Genomic DNA, 24,702 nt, shown 5'->3' on the forward strand with positions numbered 1-24,702 from the left:
GCAGGGTCGGCATGGTTAATCGGAATTGGCAAGGTTAATTTAAGGGGTGGCCAGATGTCGTTCCTGCCACCATTCCATCCCAGGGGGTCGGAATTAGCGTACCCCAACTGTCTGTGTCTAGTGTAATCCATAGAACAAAGTGAAGGTGTTCAGATGTCTGTGGGCCGTGGAACTGAGACGGAACGTGGGTACCAGCCCTGTATTCACCTAGTGGGATGTGGAAAACCGCCTAAAAACCACATCCAGGCTGGCCGGCACACCGGCCTTCGTCGTTAAGCCGCCAGGCGGATTCGAACCGAGGCCGGCACGCCTACCCGAGTCCAGGAAGCAGTGCATTACCGCTCTCGGCTAACCTGGCGGGTCCCCAGAGATATCACTCTAACACGCCGTAATACCGTGCCTGGTCTTGATAAGGGCTCAATATAGCGATGAAGAATGTCCGTAAGCTCCTTCGAGTATGTTACATCCAACTGAAGCTACTCGTTGGCGCCTATTGTCACGTTTCAATGGCGGCTCCAGACTAGTCCCAGACATTTTGTATGGTTTCAGAATACTGGAAGTCTGCAGAAGGTTGAAATTAACAGTACAGATAGTCTACAAAATTCATCAGTGACGTCTAACTGGGGAGGTATCGAGAATGGTGTCCTACAGGTTCAGTCTTGGGTTCCTTACTGTTCTTAATATATATTAATGACCTGCCACTCTATATTCATGAACATGCAAGGCTAGTTCTGTTTGCTGATTATAGAAGTATAGTAATCACACCCAACTAACGAGAATCAGCTGAGGAAATTGTAAATAATGTCTTTCAGAAAATTGTTAAGTGGTTCTCTGCAAGTGGATTCTCACTAAATTTTGAGAAAACACAGTATATACAACTCGGTACAGTAAATAAAAAAACACCATTGTCGAATGTAGACTATGAGCAGAAGTCTGTTGGTAAGGCAGAATATTCGAAATTTCTGTGTTTGTGCATTGATGAGAAATTGAATTGAAAGAAACACATCGATGATCTGCTGCAACGGTTAGGTCCAGCTACTTGTGCTGTTAAGGTTGCTGAAAAGTTTGGTGATAAATATATCAGTACATTAGCCTACTATGCCTATTTTCATTCACTGCTTTCGTATGGCATCATATTTTGGGGTAATTCATCATTAAGAGAAAAATATTCATTGCAGATAAGAGTGTAATCATAGTAATAGCTGGAGCCCCCCCCCCCCCCCCCCCCCAAGATCACCTTGTCAGATATTCACAATACCTTCGCAGTACATATATTCACTTATGAAATTTGTTGTTAATAACCCATCCCAACTCAAAAATAACAGCGAAGTGCAAAACTACAACACTAGAGTGAAGGATGATCTTCACTATACTGGGTTAAATCCGACTTTGGCATAGAAAGGGGTGAATTATGCTGCCACAAAAATATTTGGTCATTTGCCAAACATCATTAAAAGTCTAACAGATAGCCAACATACATTTAAAAACAAATCAAAAGAATTTATGAAAGGCAACTCCTTCTACTCAGGAGATGAATTTTTATATATCAAGTAGTAAATGTAAAAAAAATTATTATTTTGAGTAATGAAAATTTATCATTACGAAATGTTGTATTCATGATCTATGGAACAAGTACTAATGTATGTATACAAGTATAGCTAACTGTAGGACCCCGTTGAGGCGCGACGGGATACCTGGTTCAATTGGCGTCGAGCACTATGGGACTAAACATCTGAGGTCATCAGTCCCCTAGAACTTAGAACTACTTAAACCTAACTAACCTAAGGACATCACACACATACATGCCAGAGGCAGGATTTGAACCTGCGACCGCAGCGGTAGCGAGGTTCCAGACTGAAGCGCATAGAACCGCTCTGCCACAACGGCCGGCCGGGATACCTGGTTCTTCGTCTAAATAGAAATATATTCGTATAGTTTTGTGATCAAGGGTTATAGCCGAAAGTCTGGAGCGTCCACAGCATACTCAGAGTGAAGATGCAGAAGAAAGGGAAGCACTTGGTCATTCAGGATGTTGTAATAAACAACCAGTTTCGAGTTCACTGCAACCTGAATGAGCGATCGCAAGTCATAATACAACAAATATGCCCCAGATAGCACAAACCATCTGTTCTGCCTGACTTCACACTCCACACACCGCGGGTTTAAGGCCTTACTGGGCCGTTGGTTCATTCGGCACCTTACGTAATTCGAAAGGAGGCAAATACTCGCCCCTTATAACCACACTCCTCTTCCTGCCGGACAGGCCATGAAGGCCCAACGGTACCGACCGGCCCCCGTGTCATCCTCAGCCCACAGGCGTCACAGGCTGTGGATGTGGAGGGGCATGTGGACAGCACACCGCTCTCCCAGTCGTATGTCAGTTTCCGAGACCGGAGCCGCTACTTCTCAATCAAGTAGCTCCTCAGTTTGCCTCACAAGGGCTGAGTGCACCCCGCTTGCCAACAGCGACGGCAGACCGAATGGTCACCCATCCAAGTTCTAGCCCAGCTCGACATCGCTTAACGTCGGTGAACTGACGGGAACCGGTGTTATCACTGCGGCAAGGCCGTTCGGAGAACCACACTACACGGCTCCAATCAACTACTGTCCAGTTTCAGTATTTTTTGGCCCAGTGAAGAAGAGCATCTGTTTGTGCCTTTGTGAGCAATGGCATTTTGCCAGGTACCCGACTCTAAACGTCCAATGCAAGCAGTTCCCTTCACAATGTTATCTTAGAAATTTGGAGATTGATCTGTATTTACTGACTGCAGCAGTTTCTGTCGTTTTTGGAACCGTTTGTCATTGACAAGCGTGACACGTCTCCAGTCCCTGTCACTTAGAATTCGTCTGCGACAACAGTTATTACGCCATGCTGCGTGGCAACGAGTAGTACACAACTCTTTCTAGCCACATTGAATAATCCACTTTGATACACCAACAATCGGTTGGCGTAATTCACGGCGTCACCATCAGCACCTCTAGCAACCCTAGCTCCTTCCTGCCTCATCTTCACATACATCCGACTGGCTCATATACACCATTTCACTAGTATGACTTATTGGTGGAGGGTCACATGACCGCCTGGTAGCAAATCCACTCCGCCTACAGCAAACCAAAGCTACCATTGTACTCTTTTGACTGATAGTCTGCCCAGTGAGCTTATAATAATCATCCATTGTGTCTTCAACATATCTCATTCATATTCTGTGATTTCTTGAAGCTTTAGAAATACCCATCTCGGTCTACAATCCGTGATTGCCTCTTATTATTCCTTGAACCGTGGTATGCCATTGACATTCATTGTGTTTAATGCTCAAACATAAAATTGTAAATACTCTGGTGTGTAAAACTTAAGAACGAAAGTAGTTTCGCAGGAATGTGCGAAATCTTAGACCTCCTCAAAACTATGTTATCCCGAAGTTATTTTGAATTCAATTGAAAAATGAACACTAAAGCAAATAGAGTAGCTATGGGAAACTGTGTAGCTGGCACAATTGCATATATACTTCTCAATACATTAGAAGAAAAATTTTTCGATTAACAGTGGCCATTACTTAATAAAATCATCTACTATTATTGATATATAGATGACACTTTAATGCTGATTGATAGAAACAATGCAGACATCAATAATATCCGTCAGGCACTTAACAACTTCCATTCCAATGTCAAATTTGCAATGGAATTGGAAGTAGATAATTCAATAAACTACCTTGACCTGAAGATTAGCAAAGACAACAACCACTAAAAATTTGGCGTGTACAGAAAACCACGGATAATACAATAACTGTCAACTCGTGCCATCCTAAACACAAAAGCATACCTTCTTCCACTGAGTATTAATAGCATAATCGCTTTATCTCTAGAACAGCCGGCCAGTGTGGCCGAGCGGTTCTAGGCGCTTCAGTCTGTTCTAGGGGACTGATGACCTCAGATGTTAAATCCCATAGTGCTCAGAGCCATTTGAACCATTTTTCTAGAACAACCAGCTATACAAAAAGAACTGAAAATTATGTGTGAAATATACAAAACCGAAACTCAACAAAATGCATAATCACACATATCTTACCAGAGAAACCTTAACAAACCATAGAACAACCTACACATCTACAATTTACCTAGGACTAACACCAAATAAAATAAATACCTTATTCAAATCCACACATGTGCAACTGACTTTCCGTACACATAACAATCCTATAACAAAATTACGTTCACGAACAACCAAAATCTCAGGATATACCACGTCTGAAATATATATAATTACCTGAAACGATTGCAATAATTTCTACATTGACCAAGCCGGACGAAATTTTAACACCAGATTTAAAGAACATACTATAAATAGCGACAGAAATCCGTCAATCTTCTACTTACATTCGAAAACTAAACACCACAAAGCTGTGAAAATTGAGACTCCGTTAGACATATTACGCAGAATGCCGAAAGGACTTCCTATGAACACTCCCGAAAAACTGAAAATAATGGTCATATAACAAAACGTTCCCACCGATTTCTAAATGAACACACAGATTTTAAACATAACTACTATCTCGAAAACTTCATTGACATAATAGAATACAAAAATCATATAGAAAACATCATAAATCATGTAGAAAGCAAAACATACCCAGACCATACACAAAATATGAAGGAAGATAAAAATCCATGGAGGTAAAAAAAAGTGAGGTGTCATTATATTACGATCTTGAAGCCGATGTACTCCATCCTAACTAGCACAAAACGTTAACGTCAACGTCTTCATGTCCTCATAGTTCACCACGGTGACACTACCCCGTCACGTCACTCGTACATGTCCGTGACCAGTTTCGACCGTGTTCGGTTCTTGGATTGTGTAGAGACGTAGTTGTTTCATCAAGAATGGTAGGTTGCGTTGTTTACGGATATACTAATCGATCTGATAGTAATCTAAAGTTTAAAGGAACCACATTCCATTCGTAAGAGAAGCAAACCAGGCAATATTTTCTTTTGAATAGGTACACGAATTATTTTTGTAATGTTGACTTTTGTTGTAGTGGCATTATTTCTGTCATTTGATTCTAGATTTGCCTTGCTTTACTCAGTGCCCAACCTTCTCTTCTTTCCTATGTTTTTCATTGCCTTCCAAATCGCAAACACTCCGACGTCCGAGCCACACTGTATCAACTGACTCGTCCCCACACCACACACGGCTACGTAACGGCGCTGATCGTTGGGGCAGCATCTGATGCCCCAAATTCCTTTCGCCAATAACTGTTATTGATTGTTCAAATTTCCTCCCTCTTAAAAAAGGTTCTGGGCAGAACAGCCAGGCACAACTGTCAAATGGGCGTCTGTTTCGTGTGTGTGGTTATGTGAATGTGTATGTGTGCTGGACTTCCTTTCTGAAGAAGTCTTTGGCTCAAAATTTGTGTGAGCCGGCTGGTGTGGCCTAGCTGTTCTAGGTGCTTCAGTCCGGACCCGCGCTGCTGCTACGATCGCAGGTTCGAATCCTGCCTCGGGCATGGATGTGTGTTATGTCCTTAGGTTAGTTAGGTTTAAGTAGTTCTAAGTTCTAGGGGACTGATGACCTCAGATGTTAAGTCCCATAGTGATCAGTGCCATTTGAACCAAAATTTGTGTGAACACTCTTTTCATCGTGACAGCCTTGTGCTCAGCGTGTGAGTAGCAATGTATCCGTATTCCAACATAGTTATTCCCTCACGAAGTTTGTAGCAAAACGTCCACTGCACTTCAACAGAAACAATGATGTACATAATTACAAGTACAGAAGAAAAAACATCACATACATTACGCCACATTTAGATTGTCGCACACATTACGGCACATTTAGGTTGTCGCCGAGTGGTCTAAGGCGCTGCAGTCCCGGCGGAGGTACGAGTCCTCCCTTGCGCATGACTGGGTGTGTTTGTCCTTAGGATAATTTAGGTTAAGTAGTGTGTAAGCTTAGGGACTGATGACCTTAGCAGTTAAGTCCCATAAGATTTCACACACACATTTAGGTTGTCTGTAGCACAAACAGTGGTTCACAATGCTGCAACCAAAAGTTTTGATCACTTACCTATTGAAATAAAATGCCTCACACACAACAAAGTAAATTTTGAAAACGAACTGAAAACGTTTCTCTTTGACAAATCAGCGAACAGTAGTGTGCTAATATTTTGGAATACTTAAAATGGCGGCAGGGTCCGCCCACTCTGGCTTCTAACTAACGAACAGCGCAAGTCTGTAGCGCCACCTCCCACCTCCATGAAAAATCAACGGAATTTAACATCATCTCTGGTAATCTGTATATACTTCGTAAACTTACAGCAGTGTAGTAAATAACTATGAAAATACTGAAATATAAAACTATCAATCAAAAACGTATTTTTAAGTTTTGTAACTACAAAAAATATTATAATTACCTCGGCTTGACAGACAAAAGTTTACTATAGATGCAATATGATCGTCACATCTAACTATAAGTATGTACCATTGCAGAGGTAAGCATGAAACAGCCACGATTTACGTATAGATAATCTCACCAACGCTATTTCCGCAGGTCACTTGATAGTGACAATTAAGCCAAAACAGTCATGTCGTGTAAAATATTAAATAAATTACCTTACTGCAGCTAGTTTGCATTTCGCACAACATACCATTACCAAGTAACATAGCCTTGTGAAACTTTGATAACACACAGAGAAAAACTGTTATAGTATAGTACAGTACAGTACACTACAGAACAGAACAGGACCGAACGTAACTGAAAGAAGTACGCAAGGAGAAGAACAGAAATTGCACTTTTATCAAGGACAGTAATTACAATGAAGTCATCGCGATTCTTGACGGTTTGCCTGGACATTAGTTAAGGCAGCGCATGTTCCTTAATAATGTGTGTGTTCACCACAGACGGCAATGAACTCTACGCAAATTGCTCCCATTCTATTCAAAGGCTGATAAGAAGTTCTTGTGTTAGGGCGCTCCATTCGTCCACCAGCACAATTGGAAACTGCTAAATGGTCGTTGGTGCATGTGGACGTATTGTCTCCCCTCAAAAGTGTACCTCATGTATGGACATGCCAGTTCATTCGACGAATATCTTCCCGTTCGAAGAGTTCTTCCATCTGCGCTGTTCAAGACGGTCGCGCATTTTCATCCACAAAAATTAACTCAGGGGCGATTGCAGTCGTGAAAAGATGCACATGTGGAAGGAGGACAGTGTCACAATAATGTTGACTGCTGAGTGTATCGTGTTCACAGATTTTGAGGTCAGCACATCGAAGCAAGGTCAGCAAAGCCAAGCAACATTATGCCTCCTCACGCCATTAACACCTGGATTTCGAAAAAAGATCATGTGCAACAAATTCTGGAATAGTGTCATCCGCGGTGATCACACATCCTTTTAAGATCGCAGTGTTCCTGGGTGCATTACATGTTCTCACCTCTGGCCATACGAGGATAAGTTTCCAAGGGTGTATTGACCTCCAAACGTATCAAAATTATTGTGACGCTTTACTCCTTCCCCCATGTGAGTCTTTTCAGGGGTGCATTCTACTCCGACTTCATTTTTATGGAGCTCTTGGAACAAGAGGATAGCTTGTTCGGCAAACGGACTGGCCTGCCCGCTCCCCCGACTAAGATCCCATCGTGCGCATGGTGAGGCATGGAACGCCCTACTACAAGAAGTTCTTACTAATACAGTGGCCTCCATGGGAGCACATTGTAGAGCACGCTCTGCCATCCGTGGTTTCATTTAGCATCTGTACTAGTATTATACTGTAGCTGTTCTTTTTACGTGTGGTACAAGTTTCATCGAGCTGTGTTACTTGGCAGTGGCAAGGAATGCACCAATTTGGAAGTTTAATGAGCAACATGATCTAGGAGTCATCTTGAAGAACGCTGGAATTTCGTGCCTCAAATCTACAAATCTTGCGCACGAGCCTTGATTGTACCTCTTCCGCTAACAAGTAGTAGACAGCAGTGATTCTACTTTGCTATGAGCCTCACTCATTAAATAATGTCTTAACAGCACTCTAATTCGACTCTTGCTAGTGGCTCCAGAGTTGCGGCGTACAGGCTCACGATAATTTAACTAAATGTGATCATTAGAAAAGTTCAGACTACACTAAATTGAAGGGGTATAATGGATTATTAGTCGTAATGAGGCATTACCTATTGGACGTAATAATTAGACAGCAAAAGAGAAATTACTGAACAACAAGGGAAAACCAAGCAGTTAACTTTGGTCACGTGGCAGAATAGACAGAACGCAGCAGTAGTCGCGGAGAGTGCAGTATGTTCCTAAATGTGCGTTGTTAAATTATTTCTGCTAGCTAGGCTTCTAATAGAGAGCATTTGTATTGGATAGGGAGACGCCCAATACCAGTGTGCGACTGAACAGAGAAAATTTTCTCAATAACAGCATTACACATGGTGCCAGTACGAGTTAATAAACGAGCCCTAAGAAAATAGAATATATGTGACACTGTGAGCGGCAATGAATAGCTAGAGAAACTAAACAAGTTAACGTCAAGGAATAGCGGAGATGCTTCGTCAGGAGACAGTAAATGTGTCAGAAAAAGTGTAAATAGAAGTTTAGTATTTTTCACTGTATAGAGAGAAGAACATAGTTTTCGCCTTTGGTAAATTTGTAAGTGGAATTATTTCCTAGTGAGCAAGTTTAAGTTAGTTCAGAAAATAAAAAAAATAAAAAGATACACCTACTCACGGTAAGGATGATAACCTGCTGAAATTATTACAGCAAAGCTAACTTGTATATGGCCAAAGACAATGTGTCAATTATTAATAATCGTTATCTAACCACGGCTATCATTATGTCACTACATTTACTGTATAAAGTAGAAGTGTGTGCTTACCTAGAATGAAACATTTTCAATACAGCATCATATTCTTGTTCCACTTCTTCTACATGTTTTCCCTAGCCTTCAACCCTTTTAGTACAGTAATGGGTCCACTTTACCAGGATTTGGCAAATTTAATTTTTTTTTATAACAGGTCACTCACAAATGAATCGAATAAATAAGTTTCTAACCAACCCAAAGTTTGCACCGCTTGCTCCTAACACGACTTTATCATCACAGAAACCATGAAATCGTTCTCTGGATTACAAATGTTTGATGGTGGCTGAATAATACAATTTGGATTCCACTGAAAATGTCATCAACGACTTCACTCATAGTGCATTCAAATATCTTAAAAATCATTTGTCCCTACCGGGACTTGGCGTGATTATCTATGACATTTTACAGTGCAAATCATAACAATGTTTCGAAGAAACTTAAAATTTGTATTTTTCAGGGTACAGTGTATAATTGGTTCACTTCATATGAAACCGAAAGGAAGAAATGATTATGTTAAGTATATCATGTAGCTCTTATAATGAATCTTCCTCTGAGTGGGGATAAATTATTATATAGGTTACAGAGCTCAATTCTGCGACCACGCCTGCTCTTCCTATATATGAATGATCTTCCATGATACACTGATAAAGCAGATATAGTGCTCTTTTCTGAAGATGCGAGCATCATGATCAAGTCCAACAGTGTTGCAACAACAGAAGGAGCCCAGAAACATCATCTGTAATATTCTACCAGAGTGAAAGGGAAATATTAAAAACTAGGCGTTCAAAATTCTTGGATGTGCACATTTTTAGAACTTGAATTGGAAATCATAGGTTACAGATCTTCTCCAGCAACTGAGTTCAGCGCTATTTGCCTTGCGTACAACTACTGATTTTGGTGATGAAATCGTTAGAAAATGCTTTACTTGACGTAATTCAGTTCACTGACGTTATATGGAATAATTTTTTGGTTGTAACTCCACGCATTGGCCAATGTTCGATTTGGCAAGAACTAAGATAAACAGTAGAAACTCTCGCCGTGTGCGAGCGGGCATTATCTTGCTAAAAAGTAAGCCCAGGATGATATACCACGAAGGGCAACAAAACGTCGAGTAGAATGTCGTAGATGTACCATTGTGCTGTAAGGGTGCCTTGGAGGACAACAAAAGAGGTCTTTCTATAAAATAAAAAAAATGGCACCCCAGACTATTACTCCTGGTTGTCGGGTTGTATGGTGGGCAATGGTCAGGTTGGTATCCCATTGATCCAGGATGTCTCCAGACATATGTTGAGCCTGGAATTTCATGATGTTCAGCGATGAGTCCCGCTTGGATCTAAGTCCGATTTCAAATTAATAGATCTCGCAATACTTGCTGCTAACCAATATCCGTTACTGTCTTTTTCAAACTGATTTTGAATTCATGATCCACCCCATCAGTCCAAAAAGTTTCGAGGCTGGATCAATAAAAAAAAAGGAGCAAAGCTAAAATGAGGGCTTCAGGTGCCCTACAATTGAGTACAATCTACAGAACATTTATATAACCATCTGAAACTGTCAGAAAAGACCTTCTATGTAATGCTGTTCAACACACACTTTCTTCGATTTTAGTGAACAATCACAGTTACATTCTGCAATTTGTCGTTTTGTGTTAGGTTCGTATTGATAACACTAAGTCTCATCAGCAGTGAACATCTTTCCCAGAAAAGAAATAACCATGTTTTCTATTTGACTCAACAGGCAGCAGAAGTTCAGGTGACCCTATTTTTGTTCGGGAGTCATGGTGCTCAGGAAAATTTTTTGCAGAATGTCTTGAGCACTTGATTTGGATGTGTCCATTTCCTTCCTCCCTTTCGATTTGTGACGCAAGTTAATTTTTTGGCTCATATGCCACAAGATCTGCAGTTCCCATCATTCATGAATAATCAAATTTGTCTCTTTGTCTCTTGGTAATCTTACCGGAATTTCCATACAGCTCTAAAATATTCTGACTCCTTATTTGGTATTGACAGATAACACTGATACAGCATTGACAAAAGATAATAAACGGATTTGAACAGATCTGTATAAGGAGGAAATATTAGCCTATACGAGGGTCATTCCGAAAGTAATCCCTCCTATTTTTATTAATGGAAACTACAACAGGTATATAAATTACAATAACACAGCTACGTCCGAATCTTGAAAATTTTTGCCATGTAGACCTCTTTCAGAGGCCCAAAGAGATGGAAACCTAAAGGCGCTACACCAGGACTGTACGGTGGATGTGGTAAGACAGTCCAGTCGAATTTTGCAATGAGTTGCGTGGTCGCAGAACTGGTGTGGGGCCTGTTGTTATCATGTTGCTCCTGAAAGTTGGTCTTCTTCTCTTACCTTACCCTGGAAATTCGGACTTTCAACATAGTCGTCTTGTAGTGTGCTGAATTGACAATTTCTCCAGGCTCCAGAACGTCCAGAAGAACCACGCCCTGGCTATCTCAGAAGACTGTGCACCTCACTTTACCCCCACACAGCTGTGTCTTGAATTTCTTCTTTGACAGAGAATTCGCATATCGCCATTCTATGCAGTCTTTTGGATTCTGGCTCGTAGTGGTGACACCACGTCTCAACTCTGGTAACGATGCTGTTCATAAAATTATCACCTTCAGCTTCATATTGGTCCAGCGAATCCCGACAACTTTCCACTCAATGAGTTTCTTTGTACTTCTGTAACCATCAGTGGATCCCATCTCGCACGGACCTTGCGACAATCAATATGTTCCAAAATTGTTTCCAAGGCATTACAGCAACATTCAGCTTTCCACACGATCCTCTGGCCTTTACCCGCCAATCAGCATGGATGAGTTTATCTAGACGCTCCTTACTTTGAGGGATTACAGCTGTGCAGGTCAACCGCGGTGTGACTTGTTATACACACCATTTCCACTACCTCTAAAATGCCGTACCCATTGCCTCACATCTATTGTATCGTCTCTATACACCTTTAACAAGCATCAGTGGATTTCAATTGACGCAATTTCTTCAGCAGTGAGGAATTCAATCACACGCACGTCCATATCAGGCTCCATTTTGGATTACTCTTCTGCTGGCCCAACTACCGCAGAACAACGGACCCACCTGCAAATGAAAGAGGAAGGTCCAAGCATTCGCATTACATCAGCGACATCTGGTGCAAACATCCAGTCACCATAAAAAAATATGAGGCATTACTTTTGGAGCGACCCTCCTAGCAAGCAAAAAATAAAATAAAATAAAAAATAAATAAAAAGAAGATGACTTTTAATTAGTTGTTCTTAAACACAGGGCTTAAGCATACACACTTTAGGCTGTCTTAGTAACTGTAACAAGCTTCATTGCTACAGTACTGACTGTTTATATTGTAGCAATATGTTGGTGAATTTACACCAAGATGACACTGACAGAAACTGCAAAGGTGTAGGAAAGATACAAAAGGCCACTTCACACTCAATATCCATGGCTCAGTAAAGTTTCCCTCAAGACTTGTCTATGCTTTATAGTTTTCAACAACACTCCTGCATATTTTCTTTGTCAGTGTAGTGTGTGTGTGTGTGTGTGTGTGTGTGTGTGTGTGTGTGTGTGTGTGTGTGTGTGTGTGTGTGTGTGTCTCAGTTCTTAAGGGACCACACTGCTGAGGTCATCGGTCCCATTTTTTTACACACTACTTAAACTAACTTATACTAAGAACAACACAAACACCCATGCCTGAGGATGGTCTCGATCCTTTGTAGGGAGGGGCCGTCCTCTAACTGCGCAGCCACTCCCTGCGGCTATTTGTCAGTATTCACCTATCAATAAGTCTGTGTCACAATCTATCTCTTGAAATTAACCTCAGAATATTCTTGTTCCATATATAAGTTTACTTTGCTACACATCCAATACACCTCCATTTCATTTTCATTAAACTCATAATTATGCGTCCACTTCATTTTTTTTCACTTATCCATTTCTTTGTCTCCCTGTCTCTCCAAGTAATTCCCAACATGTATCTCTCTCTTCCTCACTGAGCTACCATCAGCTTTTGAATGGTCTGGAATGGACTCACTGCCTTAAGTCAAAGCTGAAACACACATGATTGTGAATCTACAACTTCAAACTCTTCAGAAACTTTTTTTGAAAGATTATTTAGTTCGCCAAAAGAACTGATGGTTTTATTTATACGTTTACACATTTAACCATTCATTCAACTATAGCTTTCAACTCCCCTAAACAGTGTAGCTAAATGCCTGATTATTTGACATCGTAGTTAATGTGATCTATTTTCTTTTTTTTTTGTATTTTGATAAACATCATTTTGGTGTTGTAATAATTGATTTTTAGGATTTTTGCAGTCTTACTCTGTTAAGTTCTTTCTTCAAGTTTTGAATTTAATCTGCACCAGCAGCAAGGTATATAACACCACCAGAAACCTGAAGTTGAGTTAAATACATCCTATTAAAGTCATATGAGGTCAAACATTACAACCATCTGCTTAATAGCATGTTGGTCCATCTATGTAATCCTGTGTGGCATAGATTCAATAAGTTCTCGGTGGATTTCCTCAAGGTACATGGTACCAGATGTCCACACACAGGTCACACAATTCCTGTACATTATAGGCCAGTAGTTCTGGGGTGCAGAGTTGGCCCCCAATAGAAACCAGATGCGCTCCATAGGGTTCATATCAAGCAAATTTTGTGTTTATGGCATCAATGTTGAGTTCAGTATCATACTTTGCAAAGAATCATAGCATGATTCTGTCCTTCTGACACAGATGGTTATCCTACTGGAAGACATTACCAATGAATGCAAAGACAACCAGCATGAAAGAATGTATGTGGTCTGCAATAACAGATGACGTTCATGTCGTGATGGCTTCAGTTATTACAACAGGTTCCATGGGGGCACAGGTGAGTTTCCTCCTTTGTACGAAACTGCCTCCACCAACCTGTGTTAACGGTGTGGTGCATATTTTGAGTACCTGTATGTATATCAATTTCTATGTTTTGTTCTGCATGCATGTCCAAAAGAACTTTGCATCACAGTCAGAATAACACAGGCACTGCAGTACTGTATTATCTGCCGATACTGGGCAAGTGACTTTCAAGTACAATGCCTAACCTGTATGAGAATATACATACTGGATGTGTGATTAGAGGTCATAGACACATGGCTGATGACATATGGAGGTTGGGGCCTGGCCCTGAGTCATGCATGCATAGCCAAATGGTAAGGCAACTACTCACAATAAGTGGGAAATCTTGGTTCAAATCCCTGTCTGGCAGAGATTTCTGTTGTTGTCATTCCATCCTACAGCTGATGGTTGTCCTTATTTGCAATTGCAAATTCACTTAATGTATTTCATAATGGTTGTATTCATTGCAGTGTCTGTTCCTTTGGACTTCGCCTTATAATCAAAATAACACAGGCACAGCAATTTCATATTATGAAATGAACTTAATGGTTTTTTAATTAAATTTTAATCATGTCATTCACATTGAAGAAAAACACATCTCCAGCAAATGTACTTCATGTTAACAGTGCCGGCTTTAGAACCAAGGAAAACAATGTACAACAGTGATGTTAATAATTCTATAGTGCTGCTCTGCTAGGTGACTGCAGTGGGTGACAAGAGAGAGCCCTTGCCCCCTTTTGGAAACAGATAAGGGATTCTCAAACAGACTATTCACAGGAAACTATGGCCTTTTTTGTGCAGCAGTGAGTTCATAGTTGTCCCATGTTAAAAACTTATATATTTATTTAAAGATAATTGTGAAAATGGAATCTTCGGTGTTGTGCAAAGAGCAAGGTGCCAAAGCAAGGTTGGTACCTCAAATGAAACTGCAAGAAAAGATAATCACTGTAACCCACATTGACGTATGAGCAACACTGGTGTAGCCATGCCCAGAGAAGTTTTGCTATGCCACCCCATTGGATCTTCTGCTTACTGCTCAGCACAGTCCCTGATCATCAAGAAAGATGACAGCATCATCTTCTAGTAGGCCAGCTGTGTGAGCAGTGTATTAGGCAGAAGACTATCCTCAAGTTGTCATTAAATGTACTCTGTGTGAGAGACTTGTAATTTATCTGTATCAAGTGATACCACTGTAAATGCTCATGACATTCCTATGGAAATGGATTGTACAAAGTTAAGTAATTCATCTACCTATGTCCCAATAAAGTGAAAAAAATTATGTTTCATACTATCCAGTTGATGTCCTCCCAGAGCAAACCAAATAACCCATCATTATACTGAAAAGTGTATATTCATCCAGTACAACAACTGGTGCCAAGGATGGTCATTATAATGACTTTCATCACATGTTTGAAAAAGGTTCATTTGTGCCTCCCTTAACCATCTGGTGTTTGCCTTCTCTCTAATTCTATTCTTTCTGTGTATTATATCAAGTGTTTAACTCTGTTTGAGGGGCCACAGGAAATGTCTCTAAACAAAGTTGTTCTGTTTCAGGCACAGCAGATTGGATGCCTACTGTTTAGTGTTCAACAGATGACCACCTTCCTCCCCCAAGCAATCCGCACCACACCAGCTGCTGCACCTAAGGTTCACCCATTCAGTGGCACAGAAGAGAAATGGTCTGAATATCAGGCCCACTTCATCACATTAAACATTACAGGTATGGCCCACAAAGCATTTTTTCTTTCAATGCTCAGAGACGGCATGTACGATCTCTGTTTAAAGCTGTGCTTCGATTCTTGTCCTGATACTGTTAGTTATAATGAAAAGTTTCAGCTGCTGACTGAACATTATGAAAATCAGGTGCATGTCACAGCAGCAAAGTTTAAATTTTTCTGACTCAAGAAGCAGTCAGCATATGTAATTGCATAGGCTTTTGTGGCCAGAGTCAGTCAACATAAAAGTTATCTTAGTATGGTACCATGTTATATTGTATAAAACTATTGCTGGAGAAAATAAAGAAGGCCGTTACAACCATGGCCAAAATGTTGGTTTTCTCCATCAGTAGTTTTATACAATATGATGTGGTACCGTACCCAGAAAACTTCTATGTCAGCAAGCATATACCTTTGGACAGTGAATTTCTGAACTCATTGGGTTAACAAGACTTTTTAGGTTTAAGGGTTATTGTGAACTCAGTTGTAGCAGTGCCATGTTAGATGATACAATCACACAAAAAATATCAGATCCACATATTTGCATTTCTGTTATTGAACTGGCAAATCTTAATCTGCAAACAGTTCTGTCTACTGTGGAATCTCATACTATTGTGGACAAAACTAAAGTTTATTTTGAAGCTTTATGTTTTTCTGTTGTCCAAAGTACACATGATGTTCAGTCTACGGTAGATGCTATCATGCTAGTGATCAAAAATAGGGTTTAGGCAAACAGTAAACACAGAAGTAAAAGCTTCATCTTCTGGTATGCAATGTGTACTATGGTATACTGTGAGTATGTCTTATCCTTAGTGCTTTTTGAATCATGACCAGAAAGCTTGTCCTTGTCATGACACAAAATGAATCCTGTATAGAAAGCAAAGTCTTATTCATACTGTGTGTTTAGAAGGCAAGCCAGGCTTGAGAAGTGGCTGATGCCATGTGGGTGCACAGGTGCAGCAATGCTATCAAGAACTGCATTCTGTATTGGTGAGGCCATTAAAGCCTTCGCTATACTTCTGCATCATGAAACTCTTCTGATATAGAATGCAGACAGGTAAAAAGCTTTTTGTTGAATTAAGAGTGGCTAAAAGGACAATAAAATTGCAGTTAGACATTGGTGAAACTGTTTCCCTAATTAATAAAGACACATATAACAGGCAACAGAGCCCAGCATCTTACTTGTCTTGGCTGCATACAATGGACATGAAATTCCAGTACTTGGCATGTTTAGTTTGTGTTAAGTTCTAGAAATAGTGCAAACATTTTTGTGTTAAGACTTGTTTGATTTCTTCAACCTGTGTATGTGAGACAATGTGTTACAAGCCAGTTTTCCAACAACTCACACTAATGTTACTGAGTTGTGTGATAAGTACAAGCATTCACATCACTGCCAGGGGGGAGGGGGGGAGGGAGTTTGGGGAGGACAAAGTGAATGTGTGCCAGCCCCCTTTCCCTCCTCCTCCCCCCCCCCCCCCCATTAATTATGAAAAGCAATTTTTTTTTGGTCTTAGTTGACAAAAGTGACACCATTTAATATGTCCAAGTTTAATTACTTGGATCTACTAAAAGCTCTTGTGCAGCAAGAATTAATGGTTTGCAGGCTTTAATAACGTTCCTGTAAATCAGACCCAGGAAGCAAAGGCTAACAATTGAACACCAAGCCTCAATAATTTATAGCCGAGTGTTGGTATAATGATAAAGTTATACACTCCTGGAAATTGAAATAAGAACACCGTGAATTCATTGTCCCAGGAAGCGGAAACTTTATTGACACATTCCTGGGGTCAGATACATCACATGATCACACTGACAGAACCACAGGCACATAGACACAGGCAACAGAGCATGCACAATGTCGGCACTAGTACAGTGTATATCCACCTTTCGCAGCAATGCAGGCTGCTATTCTCCCATGGAGACGATCGTAGAATGCTGGATGTAGTCCTGTGGAACGGCTTGCCATGCCATTTCCACCTGGCGCCTCAGTTGGACCAGCCGTTCGTGCTGGACGTGCAGAACGCGTGAGACGACGCTTCATCCAGTCCCAAACATGCTCAATGGGGGACAGATCCGGAGATCTTGCTGGCCAGGGTAGTTGACTTACACCTTCTAGAGCACGTTGGGTGGCACAGGATACATGCGGACGTGCATTGTCCTGTTGGAACAGCAAGTTCCCTTGCCAGTCTAGGAATGGTAGAACGATGGGTTCGATGACGGTTTGGATGTACCGTGCACTATTCAGTGTCCCCTCGACGATCACCAGAGGTGTACGGCCAGTGTAGGAGATCGCTCCCCACACCACGATGCCGGGTGTTGGCCCTGTGTGCCTCGGTCGTATGCAGTCCTGATTGTGGCGCTCACCTGCACGACGCCAAACACGCATACGACCATCATTGGCACCAAGGCAGAAGCGACTCTCATTGCTGAAGACGACACGTCTCCATTCGTCCCTCCATTCACGCCTGTCGCGGCACCACTGGAGGCGGGCTGCACGATGTTGGGGCGTGAGCGGAAGACGGCCTAACGGTGTGCGGGACCGTAGCCCAGCTTCATGGAGACGGTTGCGAATGGTCCTCGCCGATACCCCAGGAGCAACAGTGTCCCTAATTTGCTGGGAAGTGGCGGTGCGGTCCCCTACGGCACTGCGTAGGATCCTACGATCTTGGCGTGCATCCGTGCGTCGCTGCGGTCCGGTCCCAGGTCGACGGGCACATGCACCTTCCGCCGACCACTGGCGACAACATCGATGTACTGTGGAGACCCCCCCCCCCCCCCCTCGTGTTGAGCAATTCGGCGGTACGTCCACTCGGTCTCCCGCATGCCCACTATACACCCTCGCTCAAAGTCCGTCAACTGCACATACGGTTCACGTCCACGCTGTCGCGGCATGCTACCAGTGTTAAAGACTGCGATGGAGCTCCGTATGCCACGGCAAACTGGCTGACACTGACGGCGGCGGTGCACAAATGCTGTGCAGCTAGCGCCATTCGACGGCCAACACCACGGTTCCTGGTGTGTCCGCTGTGCCGTGCGTGTGATCATTGCTTGTACAGCCCTCTCGCAGTGTCCGGAGCAAGTATGGTGGGTCTGACACACCGGTGTCAATGTGTTCTTTTTTCCATTTCCAGGAGTGTAGTTTGTACATGTGTCAAAAGGAACTGCTATGAAGAGATTTCAGGGCAGTTAATAAATATTGTCTTCTTTTTAAAAGGCAAGTTAGGGATGGTAAGTAAATATTTATTATAAAACATATTCCAATTTTACCTGTTTTATTAATACAATGTAGTAGAACACCTAGTTTTTTCAACTGACTCAAATGTAGTGTATAGCCTATTACAACTATACATATTACTTTTCCTTGATTATTCTCTACAAAAAGATTTATAATAAACTTCCAATTTACCCACTGCAGTTTCAGCCACGTTACTCAGTAAAAATAAATGTGAATTTTTGGAGGATATTCTACATGTTTTAAAAGCACAGGATTGTACTTAAAACTATGTTAATGTTTAGAGTTGTAAATAATCATTACGTCCTGTGGAAATGGATTGTACAAATTTAAGTAATTCATCTGATCATGTTGTAATAAAGTAAAGTAATATTTATATTTAGTATCTACTGTCTCCTGCCATTGTATTTTCATTCAGACAACTGAATCCCCAACTATTCTCTGTGCCTTTCTGATACACTGCTTATCAACATTCAGAAAGGCAACTTTCCAAAATGCTGCCACGCAAATTCAGACACATATATTCCTAGCAAGGCTGTAGTATAATTTCCCAACTTTTATTAATTAATTTATTTATTTGTGTTTTGTAGAAAGGGAATTGTACAGATCTGGAAAGATTCACAGTAATACATGAGAACAGTAGCCTACTTATAGATGCTACTAGATACCAATTTCAGCATGTGTAAAGGAACAAAATACGTTAACAATTACAAGGTTAGACATTTACTAATGTGAAACAGGGGCATAAAACACTACAATAATAAATTACAATTATTCCATATTAAGCTATAACTTAGCTACAAGTGAAGTACATTGTTATTCTGACATGTTCAGTTACGAAGTGGTAAAAGCAAACATTAAAAGTCAATGTGCTGTATCTAACTTACAGTATAGAAGTGTTTATGTCAAAGAACTCATCAAGAGAATAAAAAAGAGTGTTCCAGAAAATATTGTTTTAATTCACTTTTAAATTGCGGTATTACACTAGTAAAATTTTTTTGTGTCCATAGGAAGCGCATTAAACAATGTTTTGCTTGAGTAGTGTACACCTTTTTGTACTAGGCTCAAGTTTTTCACCATCCACTTGCAAATCATGTTTTGATCTCGTGTTATAGTCATGATAGTCACTTTGCTTTGTACCTGGGCCGGTTCTTAACTAAAAAGGATATAAGGGATATGATATATTGTGAGGTCACTGTTAATATTTAGTGTCTTTTAAAAAGATTTCTGCATGAATGATTTCTACTCACTCTACTTAGAACTCAGATTGCTCTTTTCTGAGTGACAAATACTTTATTTGCCATTGGCTGTTTTCCCCAAAACATTATGCCATATGACAACAATGAATTAAAATAGTCAAGATTAGCAGCCTTAACAGTGTCAGTATTTGCAGTCACTGCTATAATAAAACAAGGGGTGTTTGAAAAGTCCATGCAAAAATAAGAACAACTTACATGTTTGGGGTAAACCTTTTTTTATTTTTTGACGTAGTCTCCTTTTAGACTTATATACTTTGTCCAACGCTGTTCTAATTTGTTGATTCCTTCCGAATAATAGGAACTGTCCAAGTCTGCAAAGTAGCTATTAGTTGCTGCAATCACCACCTTGTTTGAATAAAATCTTTGTCCTGCCAAGCATTTCTTCAAATTGGGGAACAAATAGTAGTCAGATTGAGATAAGTCTGGAATATAGGGCGGATGTGAAATGAGTTGGAATCCCATTTCCATTAATTTTGAGGACACAACTGCTGAGATGTGAGCTGGTGAATTGTCATGATGGAAAAGAACTTTTTTGCAGTCCAATTGCGGATAGGGTGGATGTGAAATGAGTTGGAATCCCATTTCCATTAATTTTGAGGACACAACTGCCGAGATGTGAGCTGGTGAATTGTCATGATGGAAAAGGACTTTTTTGCAGTGCTATCACCGGCATTTTTCTTGCAGCTCAGTTTCCAAACAGTCCAGTAACGATGAATAATATGCACCTGTAATAGTTTTACCCAGATAGTCAATGAGCATTATCCCCTGTGAATCCCAAAAGACAGTTGCCATAACCCTCTGGCTGAAGGACAGGTCTTCACATTTTTTGGTGCAGAATCTCCCTTAGTAACCCATTGTTTAGATTGTTGTTTGGTCTCGGAAATATAGTAATGTACCCAGGTTTCATTCACAGTGACGAAACAAGGCTTAAAGTCTTGCAGATTCTTCCTGAACAACTGCAGACCATCCTTGCAACACTTCACGTGATTCCGTTTTTAGTCAAGCATGAGCAATTGCGGGACTCATCTAGCAGATAGCTTTCTCATGTCAAAATGTTTATGCAAAATATTATGTACCCACTTATTCAAGATGCCCACAGCACTAGCAATCTCATGCATTTTAACTCTTCTGTCATCCATCACCATATCATGGATTTTATCAATGATTTCTGGAGTTTTAACCTCCACAGGGCATCCAAAACATTCAGCATCACTTGTGCCAATATGGCCACTCCAGAAATTTTGAAACCACTTATAAACCGTTCTAATCAAAGGTGCAGAGTCACCGTAATATATAAAGCTTATCTTTAGCCTCCTTTTTGGTATGAAAACTGGCAATTTTTCCCCTCTTATAAAAATTTCTGCAGATGCCCGTGGCTACATTCCTTATTTAATGATGCACTACTTTGTTTCATTCATTTACAATGCATTTGTGAATCACAACAAAAAAATGTTCAAAGGGATATTTGACATCAGCTACAGGTTAAAAATAGTGAACTATGATACACTCCTGGAAACTGAAATAAGAACACCATGAATTCATTGTCCCAGGAAGGGGAAACTTTATTGACACATTCCTGGGGTCAGATACATCACATGATCACACTGACAGAACCACAGGCACATAGACACAGGCAACAGAGCATGCACAATGTCGGCACTAGTACAGTGTATATCCACCTTTCGCAGCAATGCAGGCTGCTATTCTCCCATGGAGACGATCGTAGAATGCTGGATGTAGTCCTGTGGAACGGCTTGCCATGCCATTTCCACCTGTCGCCTCAGTTGGACCAGCGTTCGTGCTGGACGTGCAGACCGCGTGAGACGACGCTTCATCCAGTCCCAGACATGCTCAATGGGGGACAGATCCGGAGATCTTGCTGGCCAGGGCAGTTGACTTACACCTTCTAGAGCACGTTGGGTGGCACGGGATACATGCGGACGTGCATTGTCCTGTTGGAACAGCAAGTTCCCTTGCCGGTCTAGGAATGGTAGAACGATGGGTTCGATGACGGTTTGGATGTACCATGCACTATTCAGTGTCCCCTCGATGATCACCAGAGGTGTACGGCCAGTGTAGGAGATCGCTCCCCACACCATGATGCCAGGTTTTGGCCCTGTGTGCCTCGGTCGTATGCAGTCCTGATTGTGGCGCTCACCTGCACGGCGCCAAACACGCATACGACCATCATTGGCACCAAGGCAGAAGCGACTCTCATCGCTGAAGACGACACGTCTCCATTCGTCCCTCCATTCACGCCTGTCGCGACACCACTGGAGGCGGGCTGCACGATGTTGGGGCGTGAGTGGAAGACGGCCTGACGGTGTGCGGGACCGTAGCCCAGCTTCATGGAGACGGTTGCGAATGGTCCTCGCCGATACCCCAGGAGCAACAATGTCCCTAATTTGCTGGGAAGCGGCGGTGCGGTCCCCTACGGCACTGCGTAGGATCCTTCAGTCTTGGCGTGCATCCGTGCGTCGCTGCGGTCCGGTCCCAGGTCGACGGGCATGTGCACCTTCCGCCGACCACTGGCGACAACATCGATGTACTGTGGAGACCTCACGCCCCACGTATTGAGCAATTCGGCGGTATGTCCACCCGGCCTCCCGCATGCCCACTATACGCCCTCACTCAAAGTCCGTCAACTGCACATACGGTTCACGTCCACGCTGTCGCGGCATGCTACCAGTGTTAAAGACTGTGATGGAGCTCCGTATGCCACGGCAAACTGGCTGACACTGACGGCGGCGGTGCACAAATGCTGTGCAGCTAGCGCCATTCGACGGCCAACACCGCGGTTCCTGGTGTGTCCGCTGTGACGTGCGTGTGATCATTGCTTGTACAGCCCTCTCGCAGTGTCCGGAGCAAGTATGATGGGTCTGACACACCGGTGTCAATGTGTTCTTTTTTCCATTTCCAGGAGTGTACAATGAACAGCATTTCTCAAATCTCTTACTCACTCCTCTGTACAGTACTTCTTAGCTGAGCATGAAGCAGCTGCAAGCAGAGTGAGTGACAAACAAGTTGTCAAAGTTTAAAAACTTTACTTTCAGAAGGTCGTAAGAGGCTACTTTCAGAATTATGGCCCAAATTTTTACATGAGATCAACTGCTGGTGGTGATATCTTGCAAGATTAGTTTTTTCTCCTAAAACATGAGGTAAAGTTGGTAATGTTCACTTGTTAGACTTAATCAGGCTAAAGTATTGCTCCTTATTGAAAGTATAAAGTGCATCAATAGCAATTTTGAAGAAATAAAAACTTTAATATTATTATAAAAAGGGTCATTGAGGTACTGGACTTTAGAAGCCAGAAACTATGGTTGTGTGTGTGTGTGTGTGTGTGTGTGTGTGTGTGTGTGTGTGTGTGTGTGCGTGTGTGTGTGCGTGTGTGTGTATTTATTTATTTTATTTATTATCATCCCAATGATCACATTTGTGATATAGGATTTGTCAGGGTACATTTTAACAACTTTATAATATCTGTACAAAATTTTTAACTGTGCTGAATTCATATGAATCGATCTTATGTTTAATACGATATACAACTAATAAGTGTTTTTGTAACATAATTTCTTATGTGCTTGACAGACATATTCACTGATGTAATTTCATTTGTCACATTAACTTAAACATATATTCTTATACAGTTGCGCAGAGGTATTCACTTATGCTGTAATAACATTTGTCAAGCATGTGGTTCTTTATAACAGTTTTAAATTTATCCTCATTTTCCAGCTCTTTGATATGTTTTGGTAGTGCATTAAAAAGTTTGATGCCTTGATTACAAACGTTTCTGACTTTGGGCCCTTGTTACAGCTTGTATGTGGAGATGTTTACATTGCCATCTATCATAGCTATGGTGTGTGTGTGTTGTCTATTTCCAACAAAGACCTTGTTGGCCAAAAGCTCACTTTCTGACAGCCTTTTGGTTTGCCTATCCACAACTCAACATCTCTGCTATATGATGAGTAGTAGCTATCCTTTCTATAATATTGTTACAGTCCATCCTAGATTTTCCACTGTTTCAAACGCCTTAATATATTCCCATCAAAACACTGGAAAGCAGAATAGATAGTATGCTTGTTACAGTGATTGCTTTTGACAATTAGTTATGTGACTAGTCTTACAGGAAGAATTTTGGTGCTGTGTGTGATTGCCCATACAAGGAGCATCCCATCTACCACACCCATGTGTTATTACTCAGTCATCTTAACTAATTACACAGGATAGCATTTACTGAGTAAAATATTTCATGCTAATCTTGTCATACCAATCAGTATGTGATACAATATTCAAAATAGTGTCACTGGAGTTTTGATGCAATACTCAGTTGTATAATTAAGGATTTACTCTGTTACCAGATTTATTATTAATGAAACACAATGGCAACTTTCTGTGTTCCTGAATGGGTTTCTGAGCTGGAACCTTGCTAATCTATCCAGACATAGCCCATAAACCATTTCCACAGTTATGGTTCTGCCTTAGCAGAGCTCTGCTATAAACCTTGCTCATCTAGCACTCTTGGATAAAAGGTAGGGGGAAGAACTGGCTTCATCATAGCCTAGGGGTACTTTCCAAAATAAATTTTTCCCTCTGCAGCCAAGTTCGTGATATTTTGAAACTTCCTGGCAGATAAAATCTGGAAGTTTTAAAGTGGTACACAGTCTAATTTAGCAAAAAATCATTATGATCTTTACAAGGTTATTTTCCCAGAGAGCTTAAATCACTGAACTGAGCTCTA

Source organism: Schistocerca gregaria, chromosome 4 (genome assembly GCF_023897955.1).
Source record: "Schistocerca gregaria isolate iqSchGreg1 chromosome 4, iqSchGreg1.2, whole genome shotgun sequence".
Lineage (NCBI taxonomy): Eukaryota > Metazoa > Arthropoda > Insecta > Orthoptera > Acrididae > Schistocerca > Schistocerca gregaria.